Here is a 22,714-nt window from a genome sequence, read left to right as displayed (position 1 = left end):
ACATTATTGATTGACTTGACGTTTTTATCGTACTGCTTGACTTATAATCAATCATATTCAAGCTACCTGATACTTCGCAAATTATAGTTTGCCCCACTGAAAGCCTAAACCTAAAGTGTAGTCATTGATAAGCCAAGGATTGTTCGACCGTTCTCAAGGTCGGTACGGCGGTATTGTTTCATCCGTGGCGCAAAAGAAATTACGACATCGCGGCTTCATGCACACAAGAGTGATATTTTGAAGTGTACTAGAAAAATCGTGATTTATAGCCGCCCTGAAACATTCATGATTGTATGAAAGCCAAATACTTTTTTTCTAGGTTAGTTAACCGCAAACGTCCAAAGGAAACAATTTAGATTCAGCTTTTTTTTTAAGAACGCTAGATAAAATAATGATTGTGTGATAATGGGTGATATTTCCGAAACATAATCTGAACAATTTCACGACAATGGGTCAGAATTTTTACCGGAAGGAAGTTTACCTGAAGTTTACCTGAAGTATTTACCATTCACTTCATATTCCAACTAGTTAAAGATAAGTCGAAGTACTTAGGAATAATTATAGACAGGCACAGATGGGACCTTCACGTTAATCATGTTAAAAATAAGCTAAGGGGATTGCTTATCAAATTTAGATATCTCGCTGACTTTTTGAGTACAGAGAACTTGAAAACATTATATCTCGCGTTAATACACTCCCAGTTATCATATGGAATATTAGGATGGGGTGGCGTAGCTCCATGTAATCTGCATAATTTAAACGTTATGCAAAAGTGGATTCTGAGGATAATTTACAGGAAAAATATTACTTATTCCAGTGAATAATTATTTCTGGAAAATGGCATTTTTGATATAAGATAAATCTTCACTTGTCGGATTCTAATCAATATCCACAGAAACAAAATAAAATTACAAGCAATTAAACATCATCACAACACGAGAACAAAAAGTAGATATATCAATGAAACGACATGTGGAAAAACTATCGGTCAAAGGTCAGTGGAATTTTCAGCACCAAAAGTTTATAATCTACTTCCTGATGATATAAAAGAATTAAATCGTATACATCCTACATACTCCATGGGAAAAGTGGTTGAAGTTTACAGATAGAAAAGTTTTCAACGATCTCGTAGACTTAAAACTACTACGCTAACTTACGAGTAACATACATCAGACCAAATATTTATTTGTATGAATTATAAGAAAAAGGGAACTGATTTTAACATTTTCATAAAAACTTCTCGAAATTGACATTATCCAACCGAGTTTTTAATTTTCCCTAATTCTGACATATTTCCCGATAAAAACAAACTTCTCAAAATTGACATCACTAAACCGATCTTGATAATTTTAGCACTCAGACAGTTATATATTCATACAGGAACTACTTCAACTGTATTCATTCACTTCATCATAACCGCAATCATTTAGGAAAAAAAATTTCAATTTTAAATTGTATTTTTCTATAATTTTAAATTGTATTTTTGTATAGTATAGATTTTTAAACTAAATAAATGTCACTGAATAAACATGAAGATGAACATGAGAAGTCACTGAAGCTCTATGAGCTTCAGTGACTTCTCATGTTCATTTATGTGCTTGTTATATGTTCATCTTTCATCTTTTTATACATTTTTTTGAAATAAACATTATTATTATTATATTTTTGCTGGGTAATTATATTTATCTGACGATAAAACCTGAAATGGATTTATGTCAAGTAATATCAAATATAATATACTTGATTTGATTCGAAGTAGTATCGTGAATCTCCCAGAATACCTTTATACTCATATGTATAGTTCAAGTAAACGATATAGTGCAACCTACCATTCAACAGTTCTCCTTTAATGATATAGTTATAATTTCGTTATTCAATAATTATTTCTCATTATATAAGAATCACAGTAACTATATAGGTAATATATGTATATAATAAAAATATAATAAATATTTCGGTTATATAGGTGAGTGGGAAAGTGGGGATTCAAATAACAGGATGATGATTGAAAATACTTCTGAATACTACTTACTCACATATCGCTGTCTTCGAAAGCTCCTGGTGATTCCTCTTTCCTACTTTCTGTGTCACTATCACTGTCGTCATTTAAAGAAATAATGAATTCATTTCCACCATTACTATGGAAGTATTCAATCTATATATAATCTTTCTCAACTGAAATTACTTTTTTATTCCTTTTCTGCAGGTCTTCTTCGGTAATATCAAAAACTTAATTAGCTCTAGTACCTTCTTATCAAATTTTGGAAAAATCATTTTTATGCCTGATGCTTTGTTTCAATTTTCCCTAAATCAACTCGATGGGATTGAAAATACAAAAATAGGGGGGAAGTCTCAATATGGTGTGTCCATTATTTTCAGCAATACTCTCAAGGGCATACACTTTTTCAAATGTTTTTATGTGTAAAACTTTAAGTAGTTGGTTTTTGGTATAGTAATTTTCAAAGAACAAATTGGTATCCATTAAAAAACTTTACATTTTATCTTTCCTTGAATTTTTATTCGGTAGGTACTTTGATGAGCTATCGCGAATGATAAGAAGCGTTGTCAAAAACTATTACACTATTCGCATCCAAATTTGGGATCAATGTGTTTTCAAACCATTCCTCGAAAATATTAGCTTTCAAGTTCTTATGATAGTGAACATTACAGTCCTCAAGTTTTTTCGACATAATTTCAAAGATTTCCGAACCCATCCTTTAATTCCTCCGCAATGCACAATTATTATTCGCGATCCTTTGTTTGTAGGCATGTTAGGTATACACTGTGAATGAAACGATAGCTAGGCAAATATTGGTTTATTTTACTTCCTCTAGAACATTCAAAGTACATACAATTCAAAAAAATATACCGGGTGATCCTCTACATCTCCCCCTTTTTCAAAATTATACACCAATAATAATTTACAACAAATTAACATATACTATTGTGAAACTAAAACTAAACCAAATGATTTTACTTTTGCCTAACACAAAATACTAAAACACCTTCCTTTATTTACATTTTTGACATCATGGGGTTATATCTATAAACGGGTTTGATCTTCTACATATATAACATTGCTACCTTCCAAAACTTTCGGTTCTTCAACTACATAATTATCATTTATTTTTTCTTCATGAAATGATAGCTAGAAAGCTCCTGTTTCTTTTTTTAACTGATTCATTATTCAACCTAACTTTATATGACCTATGTCTAACCTTATCTATAACTTCTTCCGGTTACCATCTAGAATTAATACCCTAAATCATTATTTTTGTATCCTAACTCTAATAAACTTTTTGGGTTGTTTTATTATAATAGTACCTTTGTACTTCCTGACGGTTATTTAATTTTTTTCTAGTTTGATCTATGTTTTTTAAACATGGTTTTAACATACTATCTTAAATATGAAGTATTCCTCTTAATTTTCTCGATATTAAAAATTGTGCTGGTGAACCAATTTCATTTGAAACTGGAGTATTTCTAAAGTGTAACAGGACCAAGTACATCCCTACTTTTTCTAAGAATGTTTTTTATAGTTTGCACAGCAAGTTCTACCATACTATTATTTTGTGGATATAATGGTGAAGAAGTTTGGTGGTCAAATTCCCACGTCTTAAGAAATGACATGAATAATTCAGAGGAAAATTGTGGACCATTATCAGAAAATAACGTTTTTGGTATGCCGTGACGAGCAAAAACGCTCTTCAAATGCATTATTACATTTACAGCAGTTGTATTTGTGTTTAGGCAAATCACTTCTACGTATTTTGAAAAAAAGTCTATGACAACCAAATATTGCTTGCTGTCCAGTTAAAAAAAATCACAGCCTAATTTTTCCCATGGCTGTGATGGTACTTCATGTGGCATAATGGTTCTTTTATTTGAGATTTTCTATATCTCATACATATAGAACAATTACGTATGAAGTGGTTGATATCCCTACTCAGTGTTGGCCAAAACGCACTTTCTACTGCATAATTTTTTGTTTTTTCTCTGCCCTGATGACTGTAATGCAATTTATGCAAAGTTGCATTCACTAATTTTTTAGGCATAACAATTATTTTGTCAACATAAAGCATATCGTTGAATTCCAGCAGATCATTTTTATTTCGAAAAAAACATTTGATGTAATCATTATATTTATTAATATTTCGTGGCCACCCATTTTGCAAATGGGTGAATGTCTTTCACGAAATCAGACTGAAAATTGTTTTGTATTTTCAGCATACATACTTGAGCCTCTATATCTACACTTATGTCATCATTTATTTTTGTATTGTTTGTATATGCTCTAGATAATGTGTGCTAGATACATGTTCTTTCCCGGTGTATGAAAAATATCTATACCATATTTCTGCAATTTTATTAACATTCGTTGAAGTCTCGAATGACAGTCGATAAAATTTTTTTAAATAGTGGTTTTGGATCTGTTTGAATCTTGAACCTTTGTTCATATACAAATTGATGAAACCTCTCACAATCAAAGGCAACACCAAGCATTTCTTTTTCTATTACAGCATATCTTTTTTCTGCGTCTGTTAACGTACGGGAAGCATAAGCACACGGCATGTTATCCTGCAACAATACTGCTGTTATTCCATATTTAGATGCATCAGTGGAGATCGTGGAGGTTTTGTGAACATCGAAATATTTCAAAACTGCATTTTCACATATTATGTTTTTGATTTTTTCAAACGCTTCTTATACATTTTTATTCCAAATGAAAACATTATCGTTTTTCAATTGAGACCGAAACGGTGCCGTAAGAGATGATAAATTAAGAATGAATTTGCCAAGATAATTCACAAAACCCAAAAATCTTTGTACGCCTTTCTTATCTTTTGGATTGGGCATTGATTTTATAGCTTTTACTTTCGAACTATCAGGTTTGATGTCATCTCTTGTTATGAGGTGACCCAGGTATTTTACTTCTGTCTGATTTATTTTACATTTCTTCATATTAAACTTAACAATCTTTGATCATGAATTTCTTGGGATTCCCCAGAAATCAGAATTCATCTATAAAAGTATCAATTCCTCCAAAATCAAAGATTTTTCTAAATCTTTTATGAAAAATTTCCGGTGCTGACGCTATCCCATAAGGTAACCTCCTGAAGCAATAATGTCCAAATGGGGTATTGAACGTACACAATTTTGAGCTTTCATCATCTAACTGAATCTGCCAAAACCCATTGTTATTATCCAGAGTTGTGAAATACTTATTATTATTATTAACCAGCCTGTTAGCAATATTATCAATAGTGGGCAAAGGAAAATGTTCTCTCCTGATAGCCTTCTCAAGGTCCTTGGGGTCTAAGCAATGTCCCCGTTAGGTTTCCTAACTATTACAATAGAGTTAACCCACTCTGTAAGTTGCTGAACTTTCCTAAAGTGTTTTCTAGTTCCTCTTATCTTTCATTCAATTTTTTATATAAGGGTTAAGGCACTTTTCTTGGGGCATGAACAACTGGAGGAACATTATGATCTATTTTAATTTTATATGTTTGTTGCAAACATCCTGTACCACTAAAGACATCTAGGTATTTTTCTGATTGATTCGGCCGTTATTTGATGAAGATCCATAGTGATTTGTGAAATCACTTTCAAGTGATTTGTGAAATCACTTGAAAATCACGTGAAAAATCACGTGAAAAAGCTAATGTCTTAGCGAAACATGTTGTGATATATTTTTCAAATAAAGTTTGTGGAGATCAAATCATTGAGGTGTAGTTTTTGAAAAAATCTAGGTATTTCTTTGTTATATCGTTGTAATCTATTACATCAACTCTCAATACCGAATTCAATTTTTTTATTAAACCTAACAATGAAGGACAATTATCATTCACAACAAAAAAGTATAAATCCATTGTTTTATTTCTATAGGTATATTTCAACTCAATTCTTTTTATTACAGGTATTATTTCTTTTGTTAATGTGCCTAATTTGACAACAAAAATTTCTAAATTTTCAAAAGGAATTCTATTATTTATAAGGGTGTCCATGGAAATTACATTGACAATTGCATCTGAGTCTAATTTTAAAGGGCAATTGTTAATATTCATCTCTATCATCCATTCTTGCTCACCTGCCGATTGGACACAACCAACAAAATATTATTCCTCACCATATTCATCGTTTTTGCTCAGTTCTTGATTTTGTGCTTGAGTCAGAGAATGAACACTTTGTTGCTTTTTCCTACACATCTTGGCCTAATGTCCCCGCTAACACCGTAGCTTCCTCTGTAGAAATGAATATTACAAACTGGGCTACAATTCTTATATAAAAAAACAATAGGTACCTGGCTCAAGCAGTTAGTAGTGGAAGCCATTTCAGGTAGAATTTGAAAATTTGTAAACCAATTATACTTTCAGTTCTTGGACAACAGTTTGAATATGAATCAACTTATTGGTATTATGAAAAAATGTTTAATGGTGAGTAGTCAAAACCTCCTGTTGGTCGTTCAGCAGGAAACCCGAACGTTTCCCCTTATTTATTTCCAGAGACTCTAAGCAGGTTCAACTACTGTCCTTTAGCTTTAGCTAAGTTTCCGAAAAAAAGCTTTCAAATCATGATGTATCAAACCAATGGTGTACCTAAACTTATTGGTTAGGTTAGGTTTATTTCCAGAAACTCCATGCAGGTTCAACTTCTGTCCTTTAGCGTTAGCTGGCTTTTCGAAAAAGCATTACCAGCAAAAAAATAAAACTGACGTATCAAACCAATGGTGTCACAAATGACAGTATGTATTTGTTAAATCAACTGTTCGTTATTAACTGTGGTAACTACAAGTGTTGAGGAGCCAACCAAAGAATTTTTAGAATTTTTGAAGGATGATGCATTGAGGGTAAGTTATATGCTATTGAGTTATTTTGGACTCCAGAATATGTGGTTCAATTTATGACCTAGCTTCTTGTATATGACTTGATTTTCTAAGTTGACTTGATTTTGTAGATTAACTAGGTCTTTTTTGTTGTCAATCAATTTCTGATGGTTATCTTAGGTTTGTATGTTGTTTTTATGTTGTGTCTATTTTCTCCGTAACTCTCTGACATAGGCAATGGTTTTAGTTTCTTTAGGGTTTGTTGTTTTCTTGTTTTTCTTTTCTCTTCGGTGTGTTGCTTCGTGAAATGTATGATTTTCATATTCCATCTGCTGAAGACCCTTTTGTATGTTTTTCATTTCTTATTCCTTCAGGTCTTCGTCTGCTACGTGCTTAGGTCAGGATATAAGGGTTATGGCTACCGCTTGTATTTGTTCTGGATAGTGAAATGACGTCGCGTTCAGGTTATGTTATTGGTTTTTCACTGCAAAATTCTACAAACTATCGATTGAGGCTCTAAAGCACTGCATTTTAAAGCTACTGATCTCTCAAATGCCTCAATACCTTTGAAAATTTGTTTAGAAGCATTGGAAAGATATCGATATCAATTTGATTCCACCCAGTGCGGTACATATCAAAAATACGCTACAGGCTGTGGCTGCTCATCATTTTGAGTTTCAAGTCAGTATAACTCAAACTTCACTGTTTATATAAAATAAACTTCCTGAGAACGATACTAATCCAATGTGAATCCCTACTTTCGCACAGGCATCGCTCTTAGAGCGCCTTAAAGATTTTCATGTAGTACTTGTGTTTTGTTCTTAAAAAAAGGAAGCAGATAGTGTAGCAGGAAAGTGGTCCATCAGCCTAAACCTACTAAACCTCATCAGAGGAAGATGAAACGCCATTTTGACGAACTTTACGACTTTACGAAGATGGCGTCTTCAAGATCCGAAAAAATTCTTCAAAGTGAACATACTTTATCGAGTACTGGACGTCATTATCAATCAACTGAAATCGCTTTTTCTTTCAATGAATGAAAATATTAATATAAAGTCGCTTTGCAAAATTCAAATGATACTGATCTATAGGATCTTCCAACAGGGACGGTTTTCTAATAGAGTTTTAAGATCTGATCCAATTTATATCCATATTCGGGACACTCTATTAAGGGGGTTCAAAACCTACGGACGTGAAACAATTGATACACACATTAATAATAATAATATCATTTATTAATGAAAGAGAGAGAATGTATACAGCAAATGTAATTTTTGCATAAATGGTACCTACTCGATAATTGAGCAAACACTTGTTTCGAGATAAAAGTTCCTTACTCAACTACATAAAAAAAAATATATATTCAAATACAAGATCATTACGTGAAAAAGCATCACACTCAAAAAATATATATGGAAATGACAGTGTAATACAATAATGAAAACATTTATACAGTAATTAGTTTTTTTGCATAGATGATATATATATATATATATATATATATATATATATATATATATATATATATATATATATTTCAATATTAAATTATACAAAAAGGATTTGAAGCTTTATATCTTCTATTTATTATCTGCGAGCGCTTTCCAAAGTTGGTAGTACTATCATCATCTGGCACGAAAAATACAGAACAAGGATCAAGCTACCCCAACAGACAAAACAACACAACGATGGACAGCATTTACGTACGTAGGACACCAAACCAAAAAACTAACAAACATCTTCAAACCACTGAACATCAACATCACATACAAGCCGAACACGAAGATAACACAAAAAATAAACAACTATGAAAAAGAAGAAGACAAAGACCAAAACGGGATATACAGTATACAATGCTAGGACTGCAACAAATTCTATATCGGCCAAACCAAGAAAAAACTGATACAAAGGTACAATGAGCACAAAAAGGCATACATAAATCCAACAGTATTTAAATCAAACCTTGCAACACACGCCATACAAAACAAACATAATTTCCCCCCACCAGAGAACATAAAACTAATAAAACAAATCATCAAGGGAAACCGCATGGACATTTGGGAAAACTTGAACATCCATAAATTCAACGGTCATAAATCACTTATCGAGGAACAAGTACAAATCGAAACACAACAAGATCTCACATTCAATATATTAAACAAAACCATACACATTCCTAGAGAAGATCTAACACGAAGAAGAGTACCTGATGCAGAACAAATACAAGCAAATTTACCTAAAGTACCTGAAATACCTGAGTTAAGACGCTTTGACCGTATAAAGAGACAGACAACAGGATGACCAGTTCAGTTTGAGGAGTGGCAGATGATGACAGTACTACCAACTATCGAAAGCGCTTGCAGATAATTAATAGAAGATATAAAGCTTCAAATCCTTTTTGTAGAATTTAATATTGAAATACTCAAAATAAAGGAAAATTTGTTGCATCAATCAAAATATATATATATATATATATATATATATATATATATATATATATATATATATATATATATAACGAACTTTTAACTCGAAACAAGTGTTTGCTCAATTATCGAATAGGTACCATTTATATATATATATATATATATATATATATATATATATATATATATATATATATATATATATACATCTGGCGGCACTCCTCAAACTGAGGCACTCCTCAGTTTGAGGAGTGCCAGATGATGACAGTACTACCAACTGTCGAAAGCGCTCGCAGAGAATTAATAGAAGATATAAAGCTTCAAATCCTTTTTGTAGAATTTAATATTGAAATACTCAAAATAAAGGAAAATTAGTTGCATCAATCAAAATATATATATATATATATATATATATATATATATATATATATATATATATATATATATACATCGGAAAAGTCTAGGGATATTTTCAAAAATGGCAACAATTTTTTTTTAGATCGCTTTAGGGAAAAAAAGTTGACTGGTGATTATTAAACGAATGTAACTTACAACAAAATTTATTAAATGGTCAAAAATACTGAGTGCGCATATAAGTAAAACTAAAAAAAAATATGGCTCTTCTTTGGCACCCCGAAAAAAATCATAATACAAAAAAAATTGGAATCAGTACAAAGTATGGCCTCCACGCTGGTTTATTACGGCCCTACATCTATCGTGCATCGACAAAATGAGATTGTCAATGTCTTGTTGAGGTACATTTGCCCATTCAGCGATTCAAAGCTCTCTCAATTGAAACGTTGTGTGAATGTTCCCCATATGCGGAGTAATTCTTCGTTGAAGCATGTCCCACACATGCTCGATGGGATTCATGTGCGGTGATTGTGCTGGCCATGGCAATACATCAACTCCTTCGTTGGTGAGCCAGTCAGTCACTAGACGCGCGACATGTGGACGAGCATTATCGTGCATTAGGTGGAAGTTTTCACCAACAGCACCAGCAAACGGACGGACGATAGGTAGAAGAATGGTGTCGAGGTACTGTCGAGCTGTGAGGGAGCGATTTGGAAAAACGAGATCGGTTCTGCCGCCGATCATGATTCCGCCCCATAGCATTACTGTACCACCTCTGTATGTGTGGACTTCCTGGACGTGTCTCAAACGTTCATCATTCCCAGGTCGTCTCCACAGTCTTACTCGACGAGAATCTGGATGAAATCCAAATCTGGATTCGTCTGTAAACAAAACTGTGGCCCAATCATTTGCATCCCAGTTTTGACGTTCTTGACATCACTCTAATCTACTACCGCGATTGCCTCTCGACAAAGGTGGACATCTAAGTTGCCTTCTGTTGTGGAGATCTGCTTCATGCAGTCGATTTCTGACAGTATCACGACCAATGGTTACCTGGTGCGTCGGCTGCAACACGTTAACCAACTCAGGTGCTGTGATTGTCGGTTGTCTTCTTGCGGTTAAGACCAAAAATCGGTCTTGAACTGCAGTTGTAGCGCGTCCTCGCCCTGGATGTTGTTCGGCTGGACTGCCAGTTTCACGGAAACGCCGCCACAATCGACTGATAACACTTTGGAAGACCCCCAAACGAAGAGCTACATCATTTTGTCGCATGCCACCTTGAAGAAGCCCTACAGCTCTATTCATCTCAGCCAATGGTAAGTGATGGCGTTCCATGTTAAAGCACAATATTTCCAGTTCAATTGCTGAGCAAGAACTGCAGAGAATGTACAAACTCGACACTTTCAGATTATTCATTTTAGCCGAAAACCTACAGTTTGTAAAAAACTTGATAAAAGATTAGTTACCGTTTTTGCAGGCTTTGTTCAACCCATAGAAATCTACAGGGTGGTCGAGTGTACCAATTTAATCGAAATTAAACGACCTCATGCATTCATTTTTATGATATTTAGTATGTTATAAAAATATCCCTAGACTTTTCCGATGTGTGTATATATATGAGAGGGTAGTCGTTGCTGACTACTAGTTAGGAATGGAACTGAACTAATAGTGGGGCTTAGCAGCAAATGAAAGAGTACTCTTTAAAGTTTATCCAAGCTTTCGGAAATTTAATAAATTGTTTCCATCATCAGGGGTGAACTTTTTTGAGGATGTTTCATACGATGGTTATGTAAAATATTAATCTGCTGCTAAGCCCCACTATTTGTTTAATTCCATTATGTTGTTGTACCACACAGCTCATGCCACATTGGATATTCTGCATGAGCGATTTGCGGGCATGGTCATCTCACGTGAAAGTGATGTGAAATGGCCACTGAGATCGTGCGATTTGACCACGTTAGACTTTTTCTTGTGAGGTTTTTTTCAAGTCGCAGGTGTATGCGAATGAGCCACAAACCACAGGGATCCTCAAAGCCAACATAACCCATGCCATTGGTCAACTTCAAACTGATTTGATTTTAATGATAAAGAATCATATTTTGTCATGAAGCTTTCCTAAAATATGTACTGCATTGATGTTATTTGTCACAATACATGTGAGAAAATCTGAAATTAATGAAAACCCATTTAAGAAACTATGGAAAAAAAACCGGATGCGTAACTTGGCTATTCCGCCAATGGCACCCTCTTTAAACTTTGATGATATTATTGATACTTTTACGGAACACAAAGCTCGGAGAGAAAAATCTTACTAATAAATATCTTGTCAATATTGAACTGTTATTTTATTATCAACATATAATAATATAATAATATATTTGTTCAACAAATGACAGAGTTAATTATATTTCATCAGTTCGGACTTCCGCTGTCTATATAATATAAATTAATTTGAAATCCCTGAAAGAATCTGTAAAAAATCAAAAAGATCAACCGATAAATACAACCAAAAAAAATTTGAAATATTTATACAGGCTGAAAATTAAAAAATATTATTAACAAAAAATTAAAATTAAAAGGTTCCAGACCAAGTTATGTCACGACGTTTCGATTGTTAGTATTCACAATCGTCTTCGAGTGATAACGGGTTATTTCTTTGTAATATCAGTTTTTTGTTTGATAAAATTGTTATTTTTCAGTTAATCTTTTTAATTTTTTAAAGATTCTTTCAAGGATTTCAAATCAATTTATATTATATTAGACAATGGAAGTCCGAACTGATGAAATACACCACGAAACATTGTCAACCACCTTCAGAGTTATACATAATAATTCAAGCAGGTAGTTAAATGGTTTTGATGATATTTTTGTACATAATATACATAGTATTATATCATCAAATGAAATATGAATGAATAAATATGAGTGATAATACACAAAAACATATGCTTGTCGTGGAATAATGAAAGAAAATAGTGATAGTAAATTATAAAGGAAGTAGACGAAAGATCAATTAACGTATACATATACATACATACATAAACACAGATACTCATATATAGATGAAGCTATTTGAGATTTATAGTATCCATACTTTTTCATTGAAGAAAACTTAGTCTACAATGAAAACGTCTTTTGGTCCTGTTGTATTATTTCAGAATTCATTCTTTATATCGATCAGTTGATAGGTGAATGATCTAGGAAGGTTTGAAATCCAATTTTTCAAAAAAACTAATCAATACAGTTTATTGTATGATTTTCACTATAAAGATTTTACAAAATCCACGACACGTGTTTCGCTATACAATAGCTTCTTCAAGTATAAAGAAGTTTATGCTTGTAAAACCCTTGTAGTGAAAATCATACAATAGAATGTATTGGTTAGTTTTTTAATATGGATTTTCATCAAGTATCGGCCAGCTCTATTCAATTCAATTTTTCAGTTCTTTCTTGAATAGGCTTAACGAGTTAATTGTTTTCAGTTCACTGGGAACTGTATTGTATACTCTGGGTTTGAGGAAATATGATGAACGTTGGGATATCGTTTTAGAGACGAAAGCCACTGCGAGGTGGTTATCTCCTTTCAGAGTATTATATATGTGCACATAGTAATTTTTAGATCCTTCTATTTTCTGCTTCTCTACCAAGACGTTCAAAAATTATTGCTTACTATCTAAAACTTTTGCTAGTTGATAAATTCCATCACTGGAATATAGTCAATCTTTCAAGTATATTATCTGCATCTTCAGTATCCATTTCTGGAGTACGTCGAGTCTGTTCATTTGATTATTGTAGGCACCTCCCCAAGATAGTATTCCGTACCTCAATTGTTATTCCACCAGTGCGAAGTATAAATGTCTCGAGTATCTTATTTCAAGATATGTATCACCTATGATTTTGAAAATTAGATATTCAACTGAAATGGACACAATATTACTGTTGGGTAAATATCTCAGTGTTTTATTGAAATTAAATTACAATGAAACGATTTTTCTTGTGGTTCAATCCAGTGAATTTGCCGCGGGCCTCAGATGGTATAGTTACACCACTGAATAATGATAGCACTTTTTCAATACATAGTTATGCAGTTGGAGTATCAGTTTATTGTGGGCACACCAATAATGATATTCATCTTTTGAAAAAGGAAAATAAAATGTAGACTGGAATTGCTGATTGTCAAAACTGGAAATTTTTGGGAAGTGAAAAAAATAGTTAGCCTGATTAGCATAAAAAACTCAGAAGTAGCATTTACCAATTCCATTACCCAATTTTTGGCCAATTGTATTCATCTGTGCATATACCATTTTGATATGAAAATGTATTACATAAGGTGCGATTAATAAACACGATTCAGAGACTTGCAAACGGTTTCGGAATACATTCAGACAAATCAGCATGAACTATTCTCTCAACTAATTCATTCGGTAGTTGATTGGTGCCATTCATCAATCAGTCTGTCGAAAAAGAGAGGAAGGTCCATCAGACATTTGCGGTAAACTCCCCCCAGTCGCCACTCGCCCAAAGTCCATTTGCATAAGTTAAGTTACTGGCAACAATAATTCAACCCTTCCATAACTGTCAAACCGTCTTCACTCTGCGGAATTGCGATACATTTAGTCAGATCGGAAACCATTGAAAACATATCAGGATTGTAATTTGCTTCTTTATTACATATGTCGTGTATTGTATTTTTCGTGTGAAATACTGTCTCTCCGATTCTCAAGGCCTATTGATTTGTGACTGCACAAGTAACAAATTATCAATCAAATCACTACTTATTATATATAGAGCAAAAATAATAATATTTTGTATAGAAATGCTTAGAAATATGAAAGCTGAGTCAAACGTTTTCAATTCGATTTTATTGACTAATAGTAGTAGTAGTAGTAGTAGTAGTAGTAGTAGTAGTAGAGTACCTACCTCAATGGTGAGGTCATTCCATTTGGAACGGAGGTGAAATATTTTGGCATTGTCCTTGATAAAAAAAAACTCACCTGGAACGCTCACTTGGAAAAAGTTTTACACAAAGCCAGACCGTCCCTATGGACGTGTCGAAGGATTTGCAGTAAAACTTGGGGTTTAGGTCCCAAACAAATCCATTGGATTCATGTGATATTTGTCAGGCCAATGATCACTTATGGTGTAATTGCCTGGTGGCCAAAGGCTTTACAGCTCTCTGGCTTACAAAGACATACATGTCTGACCATCAGTGGTGCCAACAATACCACACCTTCAGCGGCCATGGAGATTCTTCTAGATCTACCTCCTCTCCACATTTTTCTGTAGAGAGAGACTAGATGGACTGCATGTAGCCTTGTGTACATTACCAATTGCACAAATCAATTTAATGCAGAGTACAACAGACTGTTGATTGACACTAGAAGTCACAGCATTCTAGAAATGACCTCTGACTTTATGCCTCCAACTGTCAACTCCGAACTGCTTTATAAAGTACTGTCCCGAGTGGAGAGGACTGGATCCTTCGGGAGAAAGAAATATCAAAAGCAGATAGTTGTTGGCTCACAGATGGATCAAAAACACCTTTCGGTTCTGGTGCAGGTGTTTTTAGTCGCAGACCCAGGCAGAGATATCAACCTGCCTAGGAATCTATACTGTATTTCAAACGGAAATTTACGCTTGACTCACAAGTCAATAAAAATATTCACGGACAGTCAAGCGGCGCTGGAAGCTCTTGGCTACTACCGAGCAACATCTGAATTGGTAGCAAATGGCAAAAACAACTTTCCTCGATAGAAAGACTTAATATATTGTCCCTGGTCTGAATTCCTGGCGATACTGGCCTGGAAGGCAATGAGGCTGCTGACTCCCTTGCAAAGGAGGGTGCTACAAACAGCTTTATCGTACCACAACGTGTCATTGGTATCGCTTTAGGCTTTGACAAACAAAGATTGAACACCTGAACGGCAAAAAGATATATGGACTTCTGGCAGAATTTTCCGGGATTGGCTCACTCTAAGGCGTTTATTCACCCTTCGAAGGTTGATACCAAACATTTGTTGGACTACAATAGGGATGAACTACGATGTCTAACAGGTCTTCTTACAGGTCACTGTCATTTGAATCATCATATGCAGAGACTCGAACTGTCAAAAAATATTGTTTGTCGCCTCTGTTTGGAAAATGATGAAACAGTAGAGCACATACTTTGTGCCTTCCTCGATGAGGACTGAATCAGGTTTTTAGAGTTCGGGATCTGACCATACAAAGTAATCAGCTTCGTTAAGAAGCTGGGTTTATTTGGTCGAGTGTGAATAAGTTTGAGACACAATAAATCCTTGCAGGTTGCGGTGGAGGGTCGAATAGACCCACTCACTTTGGACCTTACGTAACCTAACCCACGAATAATTAAGAACTATCGCTTTCAGTGCCAGTTTTGTATTTACTTATGGGCTGGTATGATAAATGGATCATTATTTGAAAGATATGGAGGGCAACAGTTTTTACGATTTTTGCAAAATGAATTACAATTCAAATTAATATCTCAGCACTTATCGCCAAATAAAAATTATTGCGTGAGAAAATAATTTAAAGTGATCTGACGAACTGCGACACGTGTGATAAAGAAAGGTTATAATCGCGATAGGTTTATTTTAAGTAGTGAATCAATTCAAAGAATAAAGTAGCATTTTTACATTGTATTTTCTTTACGTAGGTATATACATACTTGCCTATTTCAAAATTAAAATTGAAAATTATAAACCTACTTTTGTTCAAGTTAGATCACCATTATTATTTGGATGATGATGTGACACTACAACACAACAAAATATTGTCATATATGCTACTAGTAAATTTTTCCGGAAAGCAAGTCGCATAATTGACTTTTATTGGCAAATTTGTGATACCTTGGTTTGCTTTTTTTGAACAAAATACAGTCCATTTTATTCGCTGATGATGTAGCTTTCAATTGGTGAAATAATGTTCAAAATGGTTCAGTAGTTTTTGGTTTGATCTAGTACAAACAAACAAATCATTTCTCTTCATATTATTAGTTTTAATGTTCATTCTTCATTCAATCATTATATTTTGAATATTCATATATAAACATTGATTCAAGTATAAGATTTGAAGCATTTTTGAGTAAATTGGTTGAGACTTTCACGGCAGAGATTTTCATTGTTACAATCTTCATTCGAATTTGAAGGTCGTCGTGGTTTGGAACTGTATCCTAGCGTTTCGCCAGCACGAGTGCCTGCTTCTTCAGTGGTTTACTCATCTTGATGAATGACTCTTGATGAGTCATCGGTGAATCATCAAGATGAATAAACCTCTGAAGAAGCCAGCCACTCGTGCTGGCGAAACATTAGGACGCAGTTCCAAACTACGACGGCCTTCAAAATGGAGATAGCAACACTGATATGTGAGTAACTTTTGAAAGAGTAGCAATTCGAATAGTGTTTCAACATATTCATTAGAAATGATATATTTCAAAAAGCATTGAAATAATCAAATAATGTTAAAAGAAGATTCAAAAGAGATTTAAACTGTAACACATTCAGAATGTTAATTTTTCATCCAATCAATATATTATGAATGTTCATCTATAAACACTGATGAAATTATAAGTTCTGAAGCATTTCTGAGTAACTTTTGAAAGAGTAGTGATTCAAATATTATTTCAACATACTCATTAGAAACGGTATATTTCAATATGCATTGAAATAATCAAAGAATATTTCAAAGAAGATTCGAAAGAGATCTAAACTTTAACGCATCATTCAAAAGTACTTTAAACACTATGCAAAACTGATATTTTGAAGATGTGAATATAATTCAAAGAAAAAATGTGATGACATCTTGTCTTACAAAGAGGCCATCTAAGGGATCGACAGAAGACTCATTTCACGAATGTCAATGATAAACAAGGTTATGTCATAATTCAAAGAAATCAGTGTTCAAAATATATTTTTTGAATATTCAATGAGTATTCATTTGTTACTTGGTTATTTAACGTAGAGTTTGTGATCATATTCATTCCAATAATAGGAAAAATAATCCAGTTTTAAATTAAATTTGATTTTCTCCACACAGGTACAAAAAAGTGCGCTAAGCCTACTAATTACGTCAGTGTCAGCAGTTGAGCTTAGTTTAGACAATTTTAAACAAAGTAAGTCGAAACCTCAGTAAGTAACAGGTAAAAGTACAATCATGTTTTGTAAAAAATATTCGCTGAAAACTGCATTTTGAATTTGCCATGGATTTCTGCGGGTTGATGATGAGAAGTTAAAAAAATTAGAAGACATCAAATATAAGGGATTGATTCACCGTTCACGGTGGATATACTTTCTGCCCTTTTTCGGAAAATACGTACTTCCCGGACTAGTCCGAGAATCACATCGTTGTTATCAATGTAAATAAATGATAATCTTGGTATGTATGGTTTTTCATAAATGCAGTTGATCATTGACATAGCAGAGAAATAACGACTAACAGACATTTGACATGAAATTAGTTGACATTTTGGTTTTTGAAAGTTTGTATGATTTTTTTTGGCAATTATCGCAATGAACTATGGAAAGCGGCAGTGATAGTGACTTTGAAAGTATGCCTTGTGAAATTGGCCATGCAGCAGCTGCTGCTCCAATTATTGCCTGAAAAGTCCAGGTAAGAAAACATTCATGATTTGTTCTGGAAATGGATGTAAATGTAGAAATGCGAAACTATTCCAGAGGATATAATTTTGACGCAAATAAATGAAACCGCCAAATCCTCTACTTTGTGAAGCATGTAGTCTATGTTGAAAAATACCAATTCAGTGAAGAAAAATGTGAACATAGCCACTTTTCCAAAGATTATCGCATTTCTTGAAAGGAAGAATGTTGGTTATAGAGTAAAGGAATCAGAAGTCTTCAACAGCGAGCAAATAATGGAACATATCTTATGCTAAAGATAGTTTTAACAAAATATTACGATTGTAGGGTATAAAAGTGTCAACTTGATTTGCTTTATTTTTAGGTAGAAACATTTATTGGATTATACGGTGCGTGTAGACGGGAAAAACTAACAAAAATGTCAATTGATCTAATAAACAACAAGGAATAAATGATGCTTGTTAAAATACCAGATTCCAAAAACATATTGAGAGAACTTTTGTTGCAATTGAGCAAGAAAACATGCTGTTGTATAGGTAATATTTATCTTTACGTCCATCCCATACTTCACGCATAACTGATTATTCGTTCGTGAATTACAAAAAAATATGTTCGATTCAGTCTGTTGGTATTCACAGTTTTGGAAATCTCAGATCATAATCGCAACATTTTTAAATTTACTCAAACCTAAAAATTACACAGGCCCCAGCATTCGTCGCACTTCAGCGACGAATGATATGGCCTGTAACCTACGGATGTTACCTACTAAATGATCAAATTGACCTGGTCTACTCGCCAGTTTTCTGATTAGCCTACCCACATAATTAGTGAAAAAGTTGAGGTAATAAAGTAATTAGGGACCATCTTATTACCGACTGTAGTAGTATAGGTATATAAGGGTGTACAATAGTGTACATTGGTAATTATTTCAGTTAATTTTATTCATTTGAAAACGTTCTTGTATGTCGCACTTCAGCGACGTTATTTGCTGATAATGATGGAAACATTACAAATTTGAAAAGACACGGTGGCTGGAAGTCTACCAATGTTGCTGGAGGATATATAAACAATCATGAACAAAATGAAAATCAACAAGACCATTCACAAATTATTAGATGAAAAGGGTCAATGTGAAACGGAAACTTTACCACTTTGTTCTGACTTCAACAAAGGGCATTTTAATATATCAAGCATTTCAGACGAATTTAATCACGTCAATATCCGCAATTGCTATAATTTTCATATAGATATTATTATAAATAATAATTAGAATGTTTTTGTTAGTACCTACCTAATCCTGTTTGAATTTCAATATTTAATACAAATAACAATTGAAATGTTCAATTTTTTACAAAGAAATACAATGAAGAAATGTGTCCCATAGTGTACGCTACACGTCTAAAAACAGTTTTTCTGGACTCACAGACTTCCAGGACTCGCCTACAGCTCATCCTAGAATTTTGTCTACTCTTTCTTGTTACGTAAATTACTATTTTCTAACCCATAAACATATTTCATTTTTAAAAAAATAACTCTGATGCAGAATGCGTTTTGTCAGGAAATATTTCCATTTGTTTATATTTTAAATTATTTTCACTTTTGTATTATTGAAATGTATTTATCATTATTATATTTTTTTGTTCCTGATTGATAATTAATCGAGAGGTTTTTCTCTTATACTTGTATTAGAAAAAAGTTGAAAACAGAGACTGATGAATTGATGTACTTTTTGGTTCCTATTTGGGGATTTTTCTTCAACCGCAACCACCTGGAATATTGATATAAACATACTCACGCTTAGAAGCAGACAAACAGATAGGCGAGAGACATTTCGAAAAAAAAACAAGAAAAACAATTTAGCTATTAGTCCATTTCCCTAAACAAAAAATTTGGTGAAACTGATTGCACTGAGGAAAATGGTTTCCAATCGACTAATCAAACAAAATTATTATATTGACTCTCCTTCAAGCGAAAAGGTTAGAAGATCAAGACGTATCGTCCAAACCCTTGAGTAATAAAAATTTTATCTTTGATGGTTCATTTACTTTTACAAAAAATTAATCAATTCGCTAAGACGCATAAGACGTACTTACTTTTCGAGCTCCACCCTGAAATTTTTGAATATTTCACTGGGTATTAACCAGCATATCGCTGTAATTCCCTTTTCGAGGTCATCAGTGTCAACATGTATTTTATAAACAACGGATTTGAAATAAAACAAACGAAATAAGCCTATAAATGAGTTCATTCTAGGGTTTTCATTATCATCTGTCAGGCAGGAAGAAAATAATGAGTGTTATCACAATCTTTCTGAAAATGTAAAATATTCTTTTTTGCACCAGGTTGACTTTCTAGCTATTTTGATATTAGGGAGTTTCATTGAATCGGTAGTCTTCTTCAATATGTGAAGGTACAGATTATTTGTCAACTTTTTTCGAATGAAACATTAATTGACCAGCATGCTGTTGTAATTCCTCTTTGAATATCACCGATATCAACGCATTTAAGATGTTCCCAAAGAAATGTTGAGAAAAATCCGGTAATCTCGACACTTTAAACACTGTCTGACTTGAAAACTAAAAAAAATCAACTCCACTGCTGATAAAGTAGTAAATCTGTATGTGAAAGTAACCTACTCACTCCTACACCGGTTCACGTCACAGTTCCGTTTCAATCATGAAAAACGAACATTCATTTCAGAAACAAATATTAGGTTGTTTCAAAATTGATGTCCATTTTTATGAGTCTACTTCAAACTGTAATATCTCAGTGAATACTTATTGAGCGCCATTTGAAGCAATGCACTTTTGCCAACGTAACACAACTCGATTATTTCCATCAGCATAAAAATCGTGTGCTCGGTATTCGATGGAGTCGACGGAGGCCGTTTCTGTCTGGTCCTGGTTGGCGAAGGTTCTACCGCTGAGAAAGTTACCGAAGACCTTGAAAATATGGTAATCGGTTGGCAAGTGGTATAGGGAATATGGGGGATGAGACAGAAGTCTAAAGCTCAATTCGTTTAATTATCGGACGGTGACTTGTGTAACGAACGGATGGGCGTTGTCGTTCCTGCTGCTGACCCAATTTCCAGTACATTTTGTCGATTTCCTCACCTCACAAAAGACTCTGCTGTGATGGCTTGGCCGGTTGCAGAAAGTTATAGTGAATCACACCAGTCAATGGCCACCATACAGTAACCATGTTCTTTTTTTTGGTGTGTTTTTGCCTTTGGAAAGTACCTGGGTGGCTCATCGGTGTCCAACTACTGTCTTGAACGTCTTCCTTTGTTGTAGAGCAGCAGAGAAGATTGTGGGGCGTTGAAGTGGTTTATGGGGGGGCGAAGGATAATTTAAAAATGTTTTTTTGCTTTCAACACAAACTTTACCGCTCCTTTACGCTACACGCGCGTTTCCTCGTGTAACGGTAAGTTTTAATGCGAAGCTAGAAGTTTCTAGTCTACATTTTTGAAAGTACTAGGCCCGCCTGCTGCCTCATATAAAAGCGCGCGCACCATCCAGCCAGTAATGTCATTCAACGATATTACGAAAACAAGAGAATTTAGAATCACTGCAATATATCATCAAAGCAGTCAATAAAATCCAAAACAGCTCTTTAAATGACAGACTATTTAATCAGCTTTTTGTTATTAATGAAGATTTCAACCGATTGATATTTCACACAGAAGTGCCTTATCAAGAGGTTACAAGATTTTACAATCTATTTGACTCTGTAATAGAGTTCTTGAAAAACAAAGACAAAGAATTGCAGGACAACGTCTTAACTTCAAAGAATTATATTGCGTATACTTGACAGGCCTGTATAAATTATGTCAGTCTCCAACTTCAAAGTGACGACTTGAATTTGGTTAAAACAAAAAATGTCATTGCTGCTTTTGTAGCCAAATTGCTCTTATGCAAGAGTAATATCGGCAAACGTGAGTTTCGTAATTTCCCTAATTTATCAGCAGTATCTTTCAACAACGACGACTTGCTTGTTTACTGTCAACACTTGGAGAACCTCTACAGTGGTTTCGCAGAACGATTCCAGGACATTTTAAAATTGGAAATACCGGACTGGGTGTTGGATCCTTTTTCAAATGTCAACACAGCAGGATCACCCCAGCTGGAAGAAGAACTCATAGAACTGATCACGAACGAGGAAATAAGAATAAAACTCAAAAATGATCACGAACGAGGAAATAAGAATAAAACTCAAAAATGGATACCAAGAATTTTGGCTATAAAAGCCAATCCTACAATTGTACCGTGGATTGTGGTCCATCGTTCAACGACTTATGATAGCATTTCCATCATCGTATTTGTGTGAATGTGAATTTGGTGCTGTGGCAACGTTGCTAACTAATAAAGAAGTCGGTTGCAAATTACCGAACGCGGTCACTTACGGCTGTTTTTAAATTCTAGCCTGATATTAACAAACTTGTTAAAAATCATGAATTCATATTTTATATTAGATTAGTTTATTATTGAAATAATGACTGC

General features: G+C 33.8%; 1 long non-coding RNA gene across 1 annotated transcript; it reads left to right on the top strand.

Moving 5' to 3' along the window:
- The first annotated feature begins 17,699 nt into the window (after positions 1–17,699).
- LOC141482283 (uncharacterized) lies at positions 17,700–20,118 on the top strand. Its single transcript, XR_012465435.1, has 2 exons — positions 17,700–18,751; positions 19,905–20,118. It is a non-coding gene; the product is annotated as an uncharacterized lncRNA (long non-coding RNA).
- Positions 20,119–22,714: the final 2,596 nt, after the last annotated feature.

This window comes from Leptinotarsa decemlineata, unplaced genomic scaffold (genome assembly GCF_025532065.1).
Source record: "Leptinotarsa decemlineata unplaced genomic scaffold, Ldec_3_MD MMD2_tig00001019_RagTag_RagTag, whole genome shotgun sequence".
In the NCBI taxonomy this organism is placed as follows: domain Eukaryota; kingdom Metazoa; phylum Arthropoda; class Insecta; order Coleoptera; family Chrysomelidae; genus Leptinotarsa; species Leptinotarsa decemlineata.
The sequence above is the reverse complement of the archived record's forward strand: the minus strand, read 5'-3'. Positions and strand labels throughout refer to the sequence as shown.